General features: G+C 40.1%; 1 long non-coding RNA gene across 1 annotated transcript; it reads right to left on the reverse strand.

Moving 5' to 3' along the window:
* Nucleotides 1-263: 263 nt before the first annotated feature.
* Nucleotides 264-14,471, reverse strand: LOC147323661 (uncharacterized). Its single transcript, XR_015130838.1, has 3 exons — nt 13,920-14,471; nt 521-700; nt 264-437 (listed from the first exon to the last, which is right to left on the reverse strand). It is a non-coding gene; the product is annotated as an uncharacterized LOC147323661 (long non-coding RNA).
* Nucleotides 14,472-20,889: the final 6,418 nt, after the last annotated feature.

Here is a 20,889-nt window from a genome sequence, read left to right on the forward strand (position 1 = left end):
ATTTTCTCTTACTGACCACCTTTTCCAGCATGTGTTGCATAGAGAAGATGGAGTCCAGTGTGGAAAAACCCTTTAACTCCATGTGTGAATGTTAGCAAGGAAAGCCTTGATCATAGAGAGGAGTTTAATAAAACAGGCAGGTGGAACAGGTGCAGGCTGAACCTGGGACTTTCATTATAGCATCTCTGAGAAATCACTATTATTGTCACGGTATGGCATGGCACACCGTGGAAGGAGTGGGGAAGGAGGACCCAGGCGCGGTGCTCTATGTATAGGCAGTGTTTATTTACAAAGTGAAAAACAACGTAGCAATAAATCCCCGTGTTCTCCCAGACTCCCATGTCGTGTCTCCCCGTGAATAGTCCGTGTTTCTGTGCTCTCCGCTCCCGTGTCAGCACCCCCCGGTGCTCGCTGCTCCCGTGTCTTCCACGCTCCTCCTGCGGGAAACAAAAGACGCAGCCGTCAGGACACATACAACTTGCGGGCATACACACACTAACTCGGTAACAGGACGACTAACGTGGAGTCTCATGCAATGATCCCGCGTCGGTGGGAGCTCCAAGACTCTCCTAAGTAGCTCCCCCGACGAGCCCTGATCAGCGGCAGGTGTGTGGCTTCGGGTGTGGCCAGTCCTTCCGCAGGGCCACACCCCTCAGGCCTGCAGGTGGCTGAGCTCCATCCTCCAAGCATCCCCGCAGACCTAAACACACACACTCACATCTACAATCATGGAGGAGAGCAGCAGCAATACCAAAATACATATAATAATAATAATAATAATAATAATAATAATAATAATAATAATAATACATAACTGCTCAGGGATCCTGGGTCGCCCAGTCCCAGGACCCTGACAATTATGTTTGGCCAACACACCACCTTCATTTTTCAATATTTCACCCCTTCTCCCAAAATATATAATTTTATAAAATATGATGTCAGTTAAAAGTAAATAATTTCTGATACAGTGGTTCCTCGTTTATCGCGGTAGTTACGTTCCAAAAATAACCCACGATAGGCGAAGTAGCTAACTTTATTTATTTTTTTTTTTTTACAGCTGTAAAACCCCTCACTACACACTTTATACACTTTTCTCCGACAGGCATGAACATTTTCACACTTTTCTCTCTTGTTTAAACACACTAAAAGTTCAAACCTTCGTAGAAAAATAAGTCTAGTATTATAGATTAAAACGGTGCAAAACATTTCATCGACATTTTTGTGTTTGTTGGAGAAAACTTACAAACATACAGTACAGCACTTCAGAGTCACACTGCTAGCGATTTAGATAAATTTGACAAGCTGAACGCATTCTGTACTGTAGAGGAGACACGGCACGAGATTGATTGACAATGGTCTACAGCCAATCAGAACGCAGAACACAATGTGCTGTAAAAAAAAACCAAAAACATGCAAAATTGGACAAAAAAAAAAATCCGCAAAACAGCAAGACCACGAAAGGTGAACCGCGGGAATACATTTGATATTTATTTAATTATACAATTAATATTACAGTACTTCGGGAATGGGTGTAGGAAAGTGAAAACATCCATGAAGGGTACAGTGAGGATTTAAGTTTAAGGCATTTGAGATTTTCTTTATTTTCCAGCACTGTTTGTCATCAAACATCAAACCAATTTCAGTTTAAATAGAGGGGACAATAACACATAAAAGGCAATCTTTTTGGTGTATCTGTCACTGGTAGGTTTTTTTTTCATACAATGAGATAAAAGAGGCAAAAACATTTAGTTTAGGCATCATTTGTAACACTATACTCCCGGGTTAAATTGGGCTGAAAAGATCTCCAACAGCATTTTTTCTGCAGATTATAATAAGCTGTGGTGGTGGTACTTTAGCATCTAGCTAGTGCTACACTCGATGAGTGACCTCCCAAAAAAATATCTGACCATTTTTAATGTAGGTAATTTCAAATGCGTTTCTTTTCAACAAATATCAGCAAACAAATTAATTAATTGTGTGCACTTGTCACACAGTGCGTTTGCTAGCTAAAGGTACAGCTGCTGTATTTAACAGCTAACATGCTAACTATCCGTTATTCAAAGGCTCGCCACACGCCATTCCCCACAGCACACTACAGCAGAACATCCCGTTAATACATTGTTTTACACAAAATTAATAAACAAATGAGAAATACATACAACTGGTGTCAGGCACGTGCCCACTAAGCACTTATTACCCTCTGTGTCCATCAGTTGAGCAAACAAGTTTTATGTATCTGTAATACTTAACGTATGGCTACGGCAGACTTGCAGTGATTACTGCAGCCAGCCTCACCTAACCGGCCACACCGAGAGGGAGGCAGTGTGTCCCCATTGCACTAACATTTGTGGCACGTGGAATAATACTACATAAATACTGTTACATTAGCTTGCTGCGCTGTGGTAAATTTACAGTAAAGCACTATTTTGGACTGATGCAAAGTGGCTGTGGTATGCATGATCAGTGTTAGGTTACATCAAAATGTAAAAAAACAAAAACAAACTTGTATTTACATGTGCTAATAGCACACGGTTTACTTAGCTTTGCAGCAAAATAGCTGGTAGATATGTCTGTACTTCAAAGAGCTACTTTTTACCATCACACATTTCAGAGCCTGACCTTTCTCACTTTTACTTGGGTAAAGTAGCTGTACTTCAACTTTTATTAGAGTATTATTTAACACAAGTATCTGTACTTCTACACAGGTTACAGATGTTTATATTTTTGCCACATCTGACTAGTTCTCATTTCATGATGGCTGCAAAAATACTAGCAGGGTTAGAGAGGTGTTCTTAAAAGGATTTGGGAAGTAAAAACAAATTACTCTGTCACTAATCAGAAATCCTAAATATCTTAAACTGACGTCAGATGAATCAGGCACTTTAGGAACTTCTCTTTTGACATCGTATTGGTCCTTCATTCTGTTAGTCTTGATTCACTTCCTCTTTATCTACTCTTTTTCTGGCCCCTCTTTCAGCAGCTATCCCTTCACTGCAGGTAATTACAGAGCAGCAGCACCATGGTCAGTAAAAAAAAAAAGGCGAGGCCAACCACTCCAGGGAAAGGCACATGATCCATTAGCTGAGCACTGGGCTCGACGGCCCATTCCTCATTCCCATTTGTCTTTCCCTGAAATCCCTCCACTCTTCTTATTCCACTTTGCTCCAGACATCATCTTCTACTCCTCCATCAAAAGACACACATTTCAGCAAATTAAAAAGAAAAAAAAATGCTTCAGAGCTACCCAGAGCTTTTTTTTACATACCTGAATATAACAGTACACCCTCCTTAATAGCCAGGCAGTCAGTCGGCAAGCCAGCATGTGCTTTTAACTGAATCACTCACCATGGGAATTTTGACAAAACAGACCTCAGCTGCTTTGAATTCAATAAAAGGAAATGGAATATATTTCAAATATGCTGGTACTGCTTCTAAAGAATATAACTGGCCTACTGAGAGGTCCAGCCTAAATAGATTCAAAGAGTTTTTCATTTTCATATTTTTTTTCATTTCGTTGCAACTGTGTGATGACGGAAACACAGACAGAGGATCAACAACCTGCACAAAACCTCCTCAGCTATAGATTTTCTCACTATTAATTGACATTAAAAAAAATCTTGTGTCAACAATAATCACACACGAGACAACGTGGGCATTCTAACAGTGCAAGGAAGGCAAGATTTCCCATTATACATCCGTTAAAATATACCAAAAAGTCTCTCACCATACAAATCAAACAGCTTTCTGTCTACATGATTTCTGTTAGAATCCATCCTGTAAATTGCTTCCGTCTCTTCAACATTGCTGGAATCTGTCATTTTCATGGGAGTACCTATGTCCGTTCAATAAAGGCTGTGATTTTTCAATCTGAGAAATCAGATTGTTTGCAAGTTGTGGAAAACCTGAGGCTTTTGAAGGGAGACTGATAGGAGACTAGTGTGATAGCTAAGCTGCCGCTGGCTCTGCTTTCACTGCTCTGAGATCAGCTATGATAGACATGTTATTACACATGGAAACAGAGACAACATTAGCAAGTAAATAACCAAACTGCTAAGTTCCGTTTTTTTTAATATAGTTAACTTCTTCAACATGTTAGCAATGAAAAGCTTCAGAGAAGTAATTCTGGTGCTGAAGAAGGGTCAGCAGCTTTCTCACATTTCAGAGATACCTTGTGCAAACATGAGGGCATTACTGTAGATGAAACGTAACGTAAAGTATTAAAAAAAGAGTAAAATTAAAGTAAAATCTGGACAGTTTTATTTGTATGATGTTGCACCTTTTAATAAAGGGCAGCTCTTAAAAAACAAAAAAAGCACCATTGTTAATTGTTAGCTAATGCTAAAACATTTTGATTATCACTACAGATATAATAATGCAATTGCACAGCAAAGAAGGAGTGTAGCAAGATGTAGGTTGTCAAAGGAGCTTGCAAAGAAAAGCGTCTGGACTTCTTTAAGTTACTTGAAGACGTTTCACCTCTCATCCGAGAAGCTTCTTCAGTTCTAAGGTCAAATGGTGGAGAGTCCCAGATATAAACCTAGTGGGAGTATCCCCCCACAGAGGGACAAAAGGACCCCCTGATGATCCTCTAATCCACTGAGCCAAGGTGTGAAACTGGGTGTGGGTCCCAATCAGCCAGAGTTTCGGGTGAGTTCATTGTGAAACCTGGCCCCACCTTATCATGCGAATTCGTGAGATCAGATGGCCCAGGATGTGAGTGGGCGTTAAGGCGTCTGGGAAGGGATCTCAAAACTGGATTATAGATGGCAGAGAGTTGGTGTCGTAAACCACCACCTCTGTTCAAAGATGGAGCAAGTTATGAAGTGGCTTTTATGCAGACATCTGCACCTTGGGATTTCTAACTACAATATCAATCACTGCAATCCAAAAGAAAATCAAATGTCATCTCTCATGCATGAAACACTTTTTTATGAATTTTAGACAAACGCAAAGGAAAAGCAATCTTATTCTTATTCTCTTTTATCCAGTGGAGAAAGAATATATTTTGAAAAACATGGGGAAAAATGAGAACTCACCCTGACTCGGCCCCCTGCTTTTATTTTTTTTGAAATCTGTAGATTTATCTTGCTTAGTTCAGAACAGCAAAAGAGCCAATAATTGTTTCATGTAATGAGTCATGACCTCATAATACATACATTTATGCATGTGATATAAAAATATATGTGCATGAATACGTGTATGAGTTTCTCTGATGACTATGAAAAATTACAGCTGTTGTGCTTTTATCTTTTCTGCTGGCTTTCCTGTTTCTCTGTTTCTTGTTATTCTTGCTAACCTCCACAGAAGAAATCAATTCTGCTGACCCTAATCTAAAAACATGACACAAGGATTAATGACTAGCCTGATATGGAATATGCACAACTTTCTGTCTCCTAGACGAATAGTCTACATTCCAATTGAAATAACATACAAAGAGCTTTTTAATCAGTAGGTCAAGAGGGGGGGGGGAATCCTTGCTCCACACAGGTAACAAAATGGCCAGGATTATATTTAGGAGAGGATGCAACATTTGTATAACTCAGCATTTCTATTCTCCTTACTTAAGATAATGTATAGATGCATATATTACTACTTTTTGTCTGCCAACTCCTCCAACATAATGAGTTTAGAACCAAACTTGGCACACAGTTACATCTTAAGCTGCATCCACGCTACAAATGATTTGCTCATCATTCCAGTCTTTGAAGCTCACAGCTGGTCATTTGCCGACATTCCACGTGCCAGTAGTAGCCTAGGCAACCGTAATGTGCTAATGTATTAATCAACTGTATCCTCCGTGCTCATTGGTAGTTGCTTCAGTTGCTCAGCTGGAAGATGAGAAAAATTAATCATAGGTCCCGCGCAATTCTCACACCAGTAAAAATGGACTTTGTTGCTTGAAGTCACAGCATGTATTTCCTTTCATATAATCTTTGGTCAGCACAAAGCTTTAGCACCCCATGATTATTATCTATGTAATTTTGGCATCATGGTGTTGCCTAGCAGCTACCTAGCAATGGGCTAAAATGACCCATTTGTTTATTTACACGCCTGTAACATCTTATAAAAGTATTGTCATTTCATGACTAGTAACTAATTTATGCCCACAAAACTTCAGTTATACATTACAAATTATCATAACTTGAGGTTGCCTTGCAACCGCTTAGCAACGGGCTAAAATTACATCCAGCTTAAAAGAATGACATTGAGATTAAATTTCAAAGATGAGAGCAGAGATTGCAACAAATATAAAATGAGTAAAGGAAATAATAAAGGAGAAATTCATGACAGGTGAGTCAAGAACAAATATCTGAATCATACACATATCATAAATGACCTGGTTTTTTCCTTTAGCTGTTGTAGAACTGACTGAACAGAAAGTTCAACACACGTTGAACAGGTAGCTTTGAAAGCAGAGAAAACACTGATTGAGATGTTATGGAACTGAAGGCAAGTCTGTGGGCACACACACTGTTACAAATACTTGCTTGTATCCAAAGGCTGGAGAGGTCTGCACAGAGACAAGGAATAGAAAGGAATAAGCAAACAGGACAGAGGCCAGAGCACAATACCTCCTGCGGACACAATGATCTGGTGACGGCTGGGGGGTTTCTTCAGCTTTAAACAGTCAGCATTAATGACCACACGAGGAGCAGATGAGTTAATCAGCAAACTCTCAACAGGTGGGTGGCAAGGCCCAGAGGAACTGCCCCTAAAACAGGTAAACAACACACAACCACAGACGCACATACAAACACAGGCAGGGAAGGAACAGAGAGAGAGAAACAGAACGCCAGCGCAGAAGGACACACGGACTGTGACATTAGCCACCTACAATACTTTATCAAAGCATCCTGTCACTTTAATTTTACAAAGTGGCACCTTATTTATATCCACAAAAAGAATTAAACGTGATCTATTACAACATCATCATGTTGCGTACCAATCATCTAAAACTATTTTTGTATTTATGAAAGCAATGTGTCATAATTTCATGTGTACTGCATGTTGGGAATATACACGTTTCTCCTCCTTTCTCCTGCTCCTGTTAGGGATGGCCACAGTAGAACATCTGCCACCATGTCAGCCTTGCCTCTCCAACTTTATTTCCAAATTGCTCAACCTGGGCTGGCCCTCTAATGAAAATATTAACACCTTCAGCTCAGCCTCCTGTCTTTCTGTTAGTGCCACCATCTTCAAACCATACATCATAGCAGGTCTTACTACCATCTCATAACCCTTCTCTTTCAATCTTGCTGCTATCCTTCTGTTACAAATCATTCCTGACACTTGCCTCCACCCACCCCCACTCCCCACCCACCTCCATTCTTCTTCACTGCTCTAGTGCACTGCACATTTGAGCTCATCACCCTTCACTACCTTTACTTGTTTCATCTTCAGCTGTTTCCTTCTTCTTTACACAAATATATTCTATCTTGTTTCTAATGATTTTCATTCCTCTTATCTCCAAAGCATACCTCCATATCTCCAGGCTCTCTTCCACCTGCTCCTTACTCTCACTACAGATCACAATTTCATCTGCAAACACCGTAATACACTCCTTTCTTACCTCATCTATCACCATTGCAAACAATAGGATTACATGAGCGCTGAGGCCTCATGTAATCCCACACCCACCCTCAAATACTTCTCCGACACTCGTGGCTTATTCACGCACTCTCATAATTTTTCTCACCCTATCCCTTGAGTTCATATGGGCGTACTAGTTTACAGAAATACATTTGACACTATTTCTGACTTTAAAGAACAAAGGAACTAAATAAATAATTAAAAAGCATTTTCCCACTAATGGATTTGAAGCGACTGTAACACTCAGGTGAAAACAGTCTGTGGCCTACCTACAGCTGCAGTTCAGCACCACATCTAGTGAACAGTTCCTTTTAAGCCCAAATGACTGGTTTTAGGCTCAGTTTGTAGACATGTGGGATAATTTTCACACCCAACTGGTTTTTACATGCAAATAGCTAGCAAAATATTTCTTTTCAAAACAAGCACTCAAGGTAACACATTCAAAAGTGTCCATGGTATTATTTTTATGCTTTGGTAAACTACATTTTCATTCATTCTCTTAAGCTTTTATCCATTTTAGGATATACAGAGAGCCAGACAGGCATTTGCACCTATGGCCAATTTAGAATGGGAGCAGCTGGGGGTAAGCATGGTCAACATGCAGACCCCACAGAGAAAGACCCCACCCAGCCAGTGGATTCAAGCCCAGGTCCTTCTAACTTTGAGGCACCTTCTTTCCACCCCTTCTGCCTCCTGACATATATTTACATTGCCATTCTACATAACAGTAATTGCATTTATCTCTAAATAGAGTCATTAGAAATGCAACATTTATATTAGAAGGCAGAGCAATGTAATTTTGAGAACAAACTGCCTAAATATTAAAAGATCTATTAGATTCTTTAATAATTAATGACTTTTAAACTAGCATTCATGCAGATGCAGATACACACAGTGCAAAACTCTCCCACCATCATAATGTTATGTTTGCAAACAAACATTTGCTCTGTAAAGGCTAGCTCTGGTTATTAACTGCTATTTTTAGGCAACTGAAACAGTTTTTTTCCTTTAAAAATGAAAAATATCATAGAAATGCAAGAGATAAGAGCACAATGAACTCTTTATAAGTACCTTATAAAGTACTTACTTCTATTTCAAGGCAGCATGCAGGTTCATGAAATCTTGGTTTCAATTAGTTATCTGCATTTTTTTATTGCTTTACTGCAATCCTTTACATTTATTTCAAATTATTCCCAGATGGATATACAGTCCCATTTTACACTGACGTTTAAGATAATTGGGAGCAAGCATTTTCTCCCTCATTGCCATTCAAGGAAATGTCAGTCAGCATTAGCATACTCATTTATAGAGTTCTACAGCTGTCCCTGGCTGCTACCTCGCCGACCCTCGCTCTCTGTGCACCCAGCCACCCCTTTCAAGGAGGGTTATCGCAGTGATTATGAAAAATGACTCCTAAAAAAACCTGATGTGACACATTATCTCAATATTAAGGGAGTTTGAGCGAATAATAAGTTTGGCTTATTAATAAAGGTATGAAAGGGTGAGAAGCTGCCAAGTGAAGTTAAATGCCACTGTCAATCTCAGCATGAGTCACTTTTGACTTCAAAGGACATTTCAAATGAGTCAAGTCAAAGTATTTATGGAGACACCAGCGTCCCAGTGGGACTCATAACCATCATGTGACAGGCAGAGATTTTCTTCTGAAATTTGTTAGATAATGTATGGAAGCTTCAACATTTGTCAAGCATAGTCAGCCCATATAGTCTGAGTTTAGATGCATACAGTATGTGAGTTTTACTGTGTTTGTGTAAGCACTTTCTAATTTCACCATTAGTCCATGCAAAAAATGTAACAGGGGATACATAAACCATGATCGCCCTGCGAGATACACATCATTCTTTATAAGGCATAGAAAAAAAGCTGTGAACTCCCATCTCACTTTTCATGAATAAATGATGAGTCGTGCGTTTGAATGAATCCATGTCCTTTCTTGCTGTCCTTTCTAAAGTTCGCTAAATGGCAGACATGGTGGTACACTTCCTTCCATGAGCTAGGTGCTGCTAATCTGATGCTGGGACGTTATCTAGCTGAGCTATTCACTGCATCCCCTTGTCAGAAAGGCTTCTTCGGTAGAAGCTGTCGATAGCCTTAAGATCTGGGCACATAGAGCTGTAAGTATAAACTTTAGTGCAAAAAAGTATTCACTGCTTTCTTCTTCTTTCTTTTCTTGGCTGACCTTGATGTGTGGCTGTCTTTCTCCTCCTTTGTTGCTATTAGAAAAACACAGTAATGCCACCATACATAAGCAGTCCCAGACATCATACAGTCATCTGAAAGCAAAGGTCACTCTCACATATGTCCCACCAAGTGGTAAATTAGATCATGTTTTTGTGTATAGGCTTCTATATTTACTTTTCTTGCGCTAATTCCGAGTGCACGACTGCCACGCACTTCACACATCTAATTGAATCGGTATTAAACTGTCATTTAATATTTAAGCAGCTAAGGGGGCAAATTAGCTTGTAGAAGACTTACAGAAAAGGAAATGAGGACGTGAGGGACATGTCTCAGATCTCCGTGCAATAGACCCAAGGGGAAGACTACCAAATGATAGTTCCAGTCACAGCTCACACCCAAGCTTAACAAAGTCAGAGTCACGAGCGAGAGAGAAACAGGGCAGAGGAGAGAAAGGCAACTCACTCAATGAGAGTCTGGGGCAAAGATAAGAGACGAATTAGCAGTTAATTTGTGGAGAAATTAATCCGTTTTCAGCATGAATCAGAGCCTAACTCTGTGGCATTGTTCAAGGCAGTGAGCACTCCTATCTCATGTCCCCAGATATTTGCAGGTCAGTACAGAGGAGAGGATTTCAATTTGGTCACTGATGTTGGATCAAGAACGGGAAGACACAAAAGAAGCCTTTGTTCTGGCAAGGGTTGCACTGCAAATGGCACATATCATCTCGGGAGTGTTGCTAACGTGCGCCATCTCGATGTGTCTTGTAAGTTGCTTTTCATGGAGGGAAACTGAAGGCCACGCCGTAGTAAAACTGAACAAACTGTAATTGGAGCAGCCTCTATTTGATATTGAGCATTTAATCTCACATCATTAATGCAGTGCCATTTAAAAAGCCTCAGCATCTCCTGAATATAGAGAAGGTGACATTTAAAAAGCCCCCAGATCTCTGCCGACACCAAATATTTCGCCAGTTACTCAAATTAATTCACTGATGACTTGCCTTTGGATACAAGCTGCACAACATAGGAATACAAGTGAATTTTATGAAATTATTATACACCAGGCAAGGTTATCCAAAATCACCTTTGGCTTCTGTTTTCCTTTGCTGAAACTAAAGACTTTAAAATGAGATCGCAGTAGCATGAGTTATACCGGAGCATGTGTGTCTGTGTATATGTCCTTGTGGAATGGCTCTAAAACTTGATTGGCGTTCTCCATACAGTGACACATAATAAGCTCAGACCTCTCACCTACATTAAACAACATTCAATCAATCAATCAATCAATCAAAATTTATTTATATAGCACATTTTTAAGACCGAAGTACACCAAAGTGCTTTCCATTAAAATCGCAATACAAATAAAATCACAATAAAATATAAATTACAAATATATAAAATATAAGATAATTACATAATCTAAATACAGAGCCAGATGTAAATTACCCTAATTTGCCTTAAATGCCAGATCAAACAAATATGTTTTTAAACGTGATTTAAAAGACTGAATGGAATCTGACGCGCGAATATGAAGAGGGAGAGTATTCCATAGCCTGGGTGCAGCAACGGCAAAGGCACGGTCTCCTCTGGTCTTCAGCCGAGACCTAGGTTGCACCAAGAGCAGTTGGCCCGATGATCTTAGTGCTCTCTGAGGGCTGTACAGACAGAGGAGATCAGCTAAGTAGTCAGGTGCCATATTGTTCAAAATTTTATAAGTAAACAATAGAATTTTAAAATCAATTCGATATTTGATAGGAAGCCAGTGTAAATTTTTCAGAACAGGGGTGATAGAGTCAAACTTTCTAGTGCCGGTCAAGAGACGTGCTGCGGCATTCTGGACCAGCTGCAGACGCTGCAGAAGAGAAGATTGTAGACCCAAGTAGAGAGAATTACAATAGTCCAGTCTTGACATAATGAAAGCATGAATGAGTTTCTCCATATCTTTGTGTGGTATGTAGGGTTTAGCCTTAGAGATTAGGCGTAGTTGATGAAAGCTAGTTTTTACCACAGTAGAGACCTGTTTGTCAAGTTTGAAGGAACTATCCATGAAAACTCCAAGATTCCTGGCAGTATCAGTAAGGTAGTTAGCAACAGGCCCAAATGTGTCAGTCAATTGTCCCAGAGGCATATTTTGGTCAAAAACAATAATTTCTGTCTTCTTTCCATTTAAAGTAAGAAAGTTACGTGATAACCAGTCCTTGACATCACTCAGACAATCAAACAGAGGATGTGGTGAGGATAAAGCATCCCCAGTCAGGTGAAGGTAGATTTGAATATCATCAGCGTAACAGTGAAAAGAGACATTGTGTTTTTCAAAAATGGAGCTCAAGGGCAACATATACAGAGAAAACAACATAGGACCCAGTACCGAGCCCTGGGGCACACCACAGCGGAAACGGGCAGAAGAAGAGGAATATTTTCCCATCGAGACGGAGAACGACCTCTCAGAAAAATATGATTTAAACCAAGATAAAACATTTCCTTTGAGGCCTACTACATGTTCCAGTCTTGCCAAAAGGATATCATGATCAACCGTATCAAAGGCTGAGGTCAAATCCAATAGTACTAAGACCGCAGAGCGCCCAGAGTCAGCAATTAAGAGAAGGTCATTAAAGACTCTTAGTAGGGCAGTTTCGGTGCTGTGACGCGGTCTAAATCCAGACTGAAATTTATCACTTATACCGTTGCTCTCTAAATAGGTCTGTAGTTGCCGAAGCACTATTTTCTCTAAGACTTTTGACATAAAAGGAAGTTTAGAAATCGGCCTGTAATTAGCTAGAATGTTACGATCAAGGGAACTTTTCTTGATGACAGGTTGCACGACTGCATGTTTAAAGACAGTCGGAACATAGCCAGATGACAGTGAGAAGTTCATTAGAAATAAAATACAAGACCCGATTGTATTCAATGCATCCTTAATGATACGAGAGGGAATAATGTCGTGCAAAGAATTTGAGCTTCTCAGATTATTAATTATTTCCTTTAAAGTCAAAAATGACACAGGTTCGAACTGTTGGAAAACCGTTGAACATTCAGAAGCTGGGGCTTGATTTACTACCAAAGAATGTGTGGCCCTTAACAATGAGATTTTATCTATAAAATAATTTAGAAATTTTTCGCAGAGGGCCGGGGAGGCACCCATTGAAACATCCGAACAGGGATTAACCACTGAATTAAAAATTTTAAACAGGACTCGAGGATTATGGCTGTTATTCGCAATAATGTTAGATAAAAAAGAAGTTTTTGCCATTTTGGCAGCCTTCTGGAATTTAGACTGGCTCATATGCAGGATGTCAAGGGACACCTGAAGTTGATCTTTTTTCCATCTTCTCTCAGCTCGACGACATTCACGTCTAAGAGCGAGGATGGATTCATTTAGCCAAGGTTGGCGTGAGGTTTTACGGCGTCGAATCTTTACTGGAGCCACAGTATCCAAAATAGAAGTACATATAGAGATGAAAGAGTTAACTATGCCATCAACTGGGAGAGGTGCATTACTGATATCTTCATAACAAAAAGAATTGGCAAAGGCCGCAGAAAAAAGAGCAACAGCCTCAGAATTAATCGGACGTGATAGGCTCGGTGGACCCTCAGAGTTCAGTTCCATATTGCATGACTGAACATCAAACATAACTGGGAAATGATCCGAAATCCCAGCATCATTGATGTCTGTGATGCAAATGTCCAGTCCATACGACAATACCAAGTCCAGCATATGCCCTTTAATGTGGGTTGATTTCCTCACCCACTGAGTAATATTAAAAGAGTCAATAAGGGCAAGAAAGTCCTTAGTCAATAGGTCCTCCTCGCAGCATATATGAATATTAAAATCACCACAAATAAGTACACGATCATAACTTAAGAAAATAATTCCTAGAAGATCAGCAAATTCACGGATAAAATCCTTGTTGCGCTTCGGCGGTCGATACACCACCGCACAGAGGGTCCGGGGGGAACCGGACAACTCCAGTAGTTGTACTTCAAAGCTGGAGTGCAAGGCGGGAGGCAGCTGCCGCACTCGGAATTTACTTCTAAAAACCGAGGCTAGCCCTCCACCCCTGCCCACGGTCCTAGGAGAATTAAAGAAAGCACAGTCCAGTGGAAGAAGTTCCGAAGAGGAAGAGGACTCACCAGGGCGAATCCAGGTCTCTGTTAGAAACAGGACATCCAGCCTTGATGCAAGAAAAAAGTCATTTACAACGAAGGACTTGTTCACCAGTGACCTAGTGTTTAGCAGTGCCATACGGAGCGTAGCCTCGTTGACGCTACTGGGAGCACGTCCCAGCCGGCGAAGATTACTGTAATCCACACCTCCTCCAGAGGCCCGCTTCCAGCTCCATACAGGTGGACACTCAGCTGGTAGAACCGGATGGGCTTGCTGGCCAGCATAGCGAATCCATCGATGACGACCCAGTCTGAAGGTATGCTGGGAGGGCCGCAGGTTGTCAATAATGGAGCGGTAGCCAATCACTCCATGTGCTTTTAGGTAAGCTTTAATACGAACGCGAAAACCACTCCGCTTACCCCGTTTCCTATATCGTTTCTTGTGCGGTGTAAAAAGAGGCAGGTAATCCGTGCAGGCGGAAGTATGTGGTCGAGGCTGGGAAAAATTCCCTAAGTTCCAATATAGCTCCGGCTTTTGGTGATTCAAGGGTCGAAGATTTAAAAGAGTTTGTCGATCATAGGCAATCAGGGCAGTAACATCCGGAAAGCATATAGAAAGTAATAAAACAAAGAGAAAACAACACTCAGGAAGACGGACCCAAAGACGGCTTGCCGTGCACACTGGCGCCATCTTGGATGTAATTCCGTGATATTCAGTGATATTACATACGTTAGGCATTCATTATGTCTTCGTATGAGTATATATATATATATATATATATATATATATATATATATATAAATAAAAAAGAAGGCAGTTTCATTTCGAGACATGCACTCAGTTGAACTGCTGACCTCGTCTTCTCAATGTTAAAGCGTAGAGCGTCTCTTGTTCTGACTTATACTGACTGAATCAAGAAGACATCTACCCTTTGTGCAGCAGTATCAGTGCGAGAAAGCTTAACAAAATAGCACGAGCTGTTGTTGTGCATTTTTGTGCTGTTTATCTTTCCGGTGACTATTTCATTTCACAGTGGTGACAGCTGCTTGCAGTGCGAGGCATCAGAAAAGAGGGCAGGCAAGGTAAGCTGAATCTTTCATCATTCTCACATAAGTGAGGGGAGATGAGAGACAACGTATTTCTCACTGTCTGACTTACGGTTGTGAGACTGCATTTCATTAGGGCATCCGCAGGTCATGGATTTTGGGCATAAGTAAGTTGTGGCTTTATACCCAAAGCACATTTGTTTCAGCAGTGACCAGCATTTTTAAGAAATAGGGCAACCATTTTTAAAGAAAATTATAAAATGCTCAGAAAACCATTCACTGTATTTGCTTTCAGCAGTGGTGCCAGTTTTTAGTTTGGTAGTTTAATGTTCAAGGCCAGACAGCCCACTTTTCCTTTTTGGAGGAAACAGATTAACTAACGTGTCAGTTTACTGTCAGTATTTTTTTATTACTATTGAGCTGTTTTTAATCAGTCTCTTCAGTAATACTGACATAACACAAACCGATCATCTAGGTTTTCACACAGAAGTCCTTGATCACTTGATCATTTCAGGTACGTATTTTGGCGTTGTACTTTATCCTTTCTCTCAGGAGTCATAATTTCCTTGTTATCGTCATTTGGGATCTGGTCACCTGCTGTACAAGAAGTGAAAAAAACTATTTGGAGGAGGCGGGAATTTATTACATACACAAGCATTTTTCAAATTCATCCATCCATCCATCCATTTTCCACAAACCACTTTTTCATCTCAGTGATGTGGGGGAACTGGACTCCATTCCAGCTGGGGTCAACATACACATCTGAAATATTTTTAAATGCAATCTTTTCAGCTCCTCTGCCTCATTTTTCCCTCAGTCCATTCTTTGTTTTCCAAAACTTCAAATAAAACAATGAAATGAGCAAACAATTGTATGGGCCCACCACCTTCAGTAATCTAAAAGCATGTGTGTGTTGGGGGGGGATTCGTGGTAGCATTCATCCAATTTATTACCATCACGAGGCTGCAGTGTCACAGCTGTGGAAAGTGGAGGGTGTAGCCTAGTTTTAGAGCTGATTAACTAACGTGAATAATTTTACAGTCATATTTTGTTTATGACTGGAACATTGGTCCAACAGTAAGCAGTCCAATGGGAATGCTCCAGACACACCTGATCGACCTCTCCAACATTGGCTTAAGTAAACTTCACTCAAATAAATGCACTTGGGACTATTTTCAGCCTGGGATAAATACTGGCTCAGGCGAGGCAGCAGGTGAACAAAAGATTAAAATAACCTGAAAATGTTTTTTTTACAGTTGTGTTTACAGCAGGGCTCTGTGATAGAGAAGCATTGCTATTAAGCTAATAAGAGAGTAAGTAAGCTACTGACTGTATACGCAGTCGGTAACCCACAATTCACACACACATATTCAGCACGTTATTCCTCATGCTTTTAAGCACTTTCATCATGTAACTATCACACACAAGTTCACACTGATGGATAAATTGGGGGAGAGTTGGGGTTCAATAGCATGCCAGATGACACTTCAACATATGGACTGGAGGAGCTGGGGATCAACCCACTCATCTGCCAGTTAATAGAAAAGCTTGTAGTAGTCCAAGGTATAGAGGGTTTTTTTGTGATTGAAAATCTGGCAAAAATGGTAATGACTTATCCTGTTTTTAAATACATTTATACTATGGCAAAGTCATAGAACAACAACATTGATTACTGCTCATAATAGTTAACACACACACACACACACACAAACACACACACACACACACACACACACACACACACACACACACACACACCAGTGATGTTGGATGAAAATGGGTAAGCGTCTTCCTGTTACCTTCTCCTCATTATGACACCAAACAAATAGAAAACAAGGAAAGCACTGAAATCAATTCATGACACATACTTTCAAAAGCCCGATTAGTTTGCTGCAGAGGATTAAGTGGAATTTATGGCAATACACAGAAAAAACCCCTTGAAACAACATACTGTATATACATACACACAGTGCACACAACCCATTTGCTTGATTTACTGGGGCCTTGCAGAAAACCTTTTGACAAGGTTTAATTAGCGTGCTTTTACACCGTTTTTCATGTTTAAAAGGTGATGAATTGTATAATTAAAGGCCTCACAATGTAAATCAATGGGGCAGAAAGAGAGAAGGTAATTAAATAGCGAGCTGGCTGGCATCATAATGTTCCAACTTTCATGGGAGACAAGCCACCCCCCACTGTGCCCAAACACTTGTTGACTGCAATAATGAAAGAATGTTGACACACAAAGACATCTCCTGAAAGGGACACCTAATTAGCAGCTTTTTAATCAGGTTAATACAAAGAACTATAAAGAAAAATACAAATCTGTTAGGAGGAAAAGGGATTTATGGACACAGTCGCTCTTGGCATAAAAGGGTCTAAATTAGTGTAACAACATGGCATCTAGTGTAACAACATGGCATCTTCATTTGTGTCTCAGGCTATAAATTTTCCAGTGACAGTCCTGCATGGTTGCGTTCTGCAAAGCCCATTGAGAGGCTGGGCATTTCTGTAAAACAAGTCAGTGTTATATGCAGTAGTACTTTATCATTCTCCTACAGGGTGGGAGAACGTTCTGAAATGTCCTGCTGGGCTCATGTTTCCATCTCTGAACTGAATCTCCCTTTCAAATCAAGCCTTCTTTTCCCCCATTCTCTCTGGATTTAGGCCATTTTAGACCTATGAAAAGCTGCAAATGCCGATCTCACAGACCTCATTTGTTTCAGTCTCAGTCCCAGCGCTTAGACTCCAACCCTTAGGTGTTCTGCTACTTGAGCAGCCAAAGATAAAGCTGCTTTTTTTTTTTTTTTGGACAACCATTCCAGCATTTCCTAGGATTGCCAGGGCTGGCAGCGGGGGTGCAGATGTGTGGTAATTGAGTCTGGAATGGGCTGTTTGAGGTGGAGCTGCCACTATGCCACTCAGTCATAGCTATTCCTCCAATTTTCTCTCTCTAAGGAGTTCTGTCCCTAGGGAACATACAACTGAGTGGACTATCGCTGACTGTTACTGGTGCTTGGAGCTAAAGATAATACAGCTCCCACTGTCAACGAAACCCTCTGACACCTCGCCCACATGCTGTTCTCACATACTGTATTGTAGCCTACTCTGGCAACACGATTAACCATTGACTTTCAGACATTCCCATTAGTGCCCTCTTTTGGCTCTTTAATTTACACCATATTATGAATGAAAAGGTCTTCTTTTGCTTTTTACTCAAAAAGCTTAATGGATAAGTGGTTTCTCTATTTAGAACTTAAACTGGCCTTTTAAGCTGTTTTTTGTGTGTGTGTGTTTTACAGTTTTGACCTGATTTTTACACTTTTGCTTTGCCTTGATTTGAGTGGAATTGTTTTTACAAAAAAATGTGGAAGGCAAAACAAAACTGAGCCAGTGCAAGATATTAAAAGTCATAAATAATGTCTGCTAGCGATTAAGAATATTTTAGGCCTCACAGGCCTGGAGACTAGCACAAACTCTGATGCATGGCACCGCTATTGAAAAATGTGTATTCCACCGAATGGTTTGCTTTTTACCAGGTGAAATCATTTGCACAGAAGGCACTACATCAAAATTCTCCTTGTTTTGTATTCTAATAACCCCGATTGCCCATAGTGTGCATGGAAAATGCTGACTCGATTTACTCTCCCAGCTGTACTGAAACTGTTAAAAGAAACAGAAACCAGAAATGCTGCCACCAACAAATTTTGAAAGCACAGCTTTCAGTTTGAATGCAATCAGTCTCCATTTCCAGTTTAAATCATACTTTTCACAGTTTCACTAGTGTTTGCAGACAGGTTGGCATTTTCCATGCAAATTAAAGGTGACCATGGCAACCTGCCAGTGACCAATTGCAAGGGCACTTTATATCTGTTTTTATTGTAATAGCTGCCATCATCCTATAGCAACCACTCACCAACCAGTCGGGGAATACACGTGTCAGTCGTGACAAACGGTTACCATGGTCACAGGTGACAAATCTCTAGGACTGTGTCACTGATGCCCCAGCTGGTTAAGTACTTCGTAACTAGCAAAGCTGCCCATTCTCGACCAAGTCATCAAGTCTTGTGTTAACTGACTCGTTAAATGTGCTAGTTTCATACTCTTTTGTTCGAACATGATTGTAATAGACTATCAGTTCAATAAACTTCTTGAGCTTCACAGCTCAAAATGAAAAAGAAGTTAAAAATGACACCTCAGAGACTGATTTGCATCTTCCTTCATCCCTTTTTGTCATATTACTTCCACTTGCTGGCTGTAAGAACAAGTGCTGACATGTTCTTAAATGCGTTTACTTTATATATTTATATTTCCGTTGGATGACGATGGATCTGCTATAGTGTACATTTCACTGGGAGGCAAATGTAATTCCCTCTATTGTGTGTGTTCAAGCCCATGGCTGCTGTGTGGGTGGCTGTCACCCGGTGTCAACAAACAGCAGGTGGGGCCCACATGACCACCTGGCACATGAAACACAAATCCATGCATTAATCCAGTCCAAGACACAAGCAAAAATCCAAAAGAAGATAAATACCTATACCTGCAATCCGCATAGAAGGGATGACAGCCTACAAATTAATTAATTGGCTCTTCTACAGTGTGTAGCATCAGCTGCCATTTCCTACTGATTCATCCTTTTGTAATATAAGCATCTCTCCTTATCTAGTGCTCATTTTCATTTCATAAAAGCTGAGCTTTGGAGTTGTGTAATGCAGGCAGCAAAAGGCCAGTCCCATTACCATACAATATAAAGACTACACACAGGAAAACAAAAATTGAAGCTATTAGCTAGGAAGAAGCTCACAGCAGGTCACATTTTACCTGCTTTTAAAAGATCTGTCTGTGTGCATGAAGAAAAGTCCATGATAATTACTAGGAAGCTGATTACATGAAAAGACAAAACCATTTTCGAGAACAAACAATAATGGGTGTTGGGTTACTTGTTCATATCCACAGGACGACATGAAAAACATACACAATTGTTTTAATGCGCATACTGTTTGATATACAAAAACACAGAGCTTATTCTCTATGTATTCTTCTCACAGCCACATACTGTACAACATTGTAGAGGCAAACGGTATACAGAAAACAAATTAATGCCCATGTTGAAACTATCCACAACTACCAACTTTGAGAACTCAAAGGAAATTGTATTTTCAACATTAGCTGTTCTGCAGCGACTCACGAGTGCAAAAACAGTTGGTTCCAGATTATTATCAAAAAGGAAACAATTTGAACCATATTTAAAATCAAAGAAGGCAAAGCAGAACTGTGTGCAATTTTTATTTCACGAGCTTCAAGGGAACAATGAAGAATGGCACAGAAGGAAATGGGGTTGTGAGTGTAACCAGTCACCATGTTTTTTCTTTGTTTTTAGAGGAGTTGCAATTTAGGGGGGCGGAGCAGGTGGATGGCCGAGCGTTAAACAGCTGCTGTACTTAATTCAGCTTGATAGGTTGTTATGAGTCTTTCTGAAGGAAAATGTGAAAGGAAAACACAGCAACAAAGAACAAAATTTGTCCCGCATCACAGAAATTAAGTTGTTTTTTTGCAGAATACTAAAATGCACTAAACATAAAAGGCCTGTCCATCGTAGTCTTTTACAATTTGGTGCATCTTTGAGAGATTAAATCCTTTCCAAATTACTATAAGACAAATAAGACATGTTGGAAGTAGTTCAGAGGGCCTAGAGAGTATAAATCAGTAAGACACACAATCAATAATATTCTCCTGGTGTCTTTGCTTTTCATGTAAAAACAAACAACCAAAAAAAACCCACTTTTTTTTTTTTTTTAAAGACTTTTAGTAGTGGTGAACAAATGAAATCCACTGAACTGTTTGTAACAACTGGTCAACAATTAATCAAAGGCATTGTTTATTAAGTTTAAGTTCATGAAAATATATATCAAAAATATCAACAAACATGTTTTAAGGAACATAATTTGAT

This window comes from Aulonocara sp. 'chitande type north' Nkhata Bay, linkage group LG8 (genome assembly GCF_057382095.1).
Source record: "Aulonocara sp. 'chitande type north' Nkhata Bay isolate Kocher_YH1m ecotype deep benthic linkage group LG8, A_spYH_male_GT1.1, whole genome shotgun sequence".
Lineage (NCBI taxonomy): Eukaryota > Metazoa > Chordata > Actinopteri > Cichliformes > Cichlidae > Aulonocara > Aulonocara sp. 'chitande type north' Nkhata Bay.